This window comes from Tursiops truncatus, chromosome X, assembly GCF_011762595.2.
Source record: "Tursiops truncatus isolate mTurTru1 chromosome X, mTurTru1.mat.Y, whole genome shotgun sequence".
Taxonomy (NCBI): Eukaryota; Metazoa; Chordata; class Mammalia; order Artiodactyla; family Delphinidae; genus Tursiops; species Tursiops truncatus.
The window spans coordinates 63,636,939-63,638,165 of record NC_047055.1 but is presented as its reverse complement, the minus strand read 5'-3'; the positions used below and the strand labels follow the sequence as shown (position 1 = coordinate 63,638,165).

Sequence of the window (1,227 nt, the reverse complement as noted above, 5' to 3'; positions counted from 1 at the left end):
TTTATATTAGGGTAAAAAGTAATTTACACATCACCATTACAGTCTTAATTTAATCTGTATATGTCTATATATTTAGCTTCACCAATGAGATTCACACTTTCAAATGCGTTCATGTTACTCTTTAGCATGTTTTTCTTTCTACTTGAAGAACTCTCTAAAGCATTTCTTCTAAGGTAGGTCTAGTGGTGCCAAACTCCCTCAGTTTTTGTTTGTCTAGGAATGATTTTTAATCTCTTCTACATTTTAACAGGTAATATTGCTGAGTATAGAATTCTTGGTTGTCAGTATTTTTCTTTCAGTACTTTGAATATATCACCTCATTATCTCATGGCCGGCAAATTTCCTGCTGAGAAATCTACTGATAGTCTTATGAGCACTCCCTTATATGTGAAGGGTCGATTTTCTCTCACTGCTTTCAAAATTCTCTCTTTGCCTTTGACTTGTGGCAATTTGATTATAATACGTCTCATTATAATCTTTTGGTTGATTCAGTTTGGGGATCTTTTAGCTTCATGAATGTAAATGTTTCTTTTCTTCCCCAAACTATGAAACACATCATGAATTTCTGTGGCATACTTTTGCAGGGGTTATGCTAATCTTCTCTATATAGTTCCAATTTCAATACTGAAAATACATGTGCTGCTGAAGTGAGAACATATTTTTACTAGTATTGTTTATACATTCTTCCATTTTTTCTTTATGCAAATACAAATGAACTTGAATGTTCTTATTTTCCTCCCATTTTGCACAAAAGATAACATACTATACATTATTCTGTAGTTTGCTTTTTTTCCACTTGATATATCCTAGAGGTCTTTGCCGTGCATGATATTTCTTATCAGTTATTAATAACTATACTATCAATATATTCCATTCTGTGAATGAAACATGGGTAATTTCACTAGTCCACCATCGGTGTCCACTGAATTGTTTTCAGACTTTGTCTATTACAAACAATCTTGCAATCAATAACTTTGCACATATATTGTTTGATGTGTGCTTGTGTGCATGTATGTGTGTGTGTGTGTGTGTGTTGTGCAGGATTGTTTCCAGAAGTGGCAATGCTGAGTCAAAGGACATATACATTTGAAATTTTGCTTTTCCTGTAAGTTATAATTCTTCATCATAAAGTGGAAAGAGTGTGTTATAATCTAAAAGGAAGTGGTATTTCAGTGTAGTTTCAATTTACTATTCTCTTATTATGTGTGAGGTTGAGCATCTTTTCAT

General features: G+C 32.7%; 1 pseudogene; it reads right to left on the bottom strand.

Annotated features, from left to right (window-relative positions):
- Nucleotides 1-539: 539 nt before the first annotated feature.
- On the bottom strand, nucleotides 540-638 carry LOC117310450 (U6 spliceosomal RNA; annotated as a pseudogene).
- Nucleotides 639-1,227: the final 589 nt, after the last annotated feature.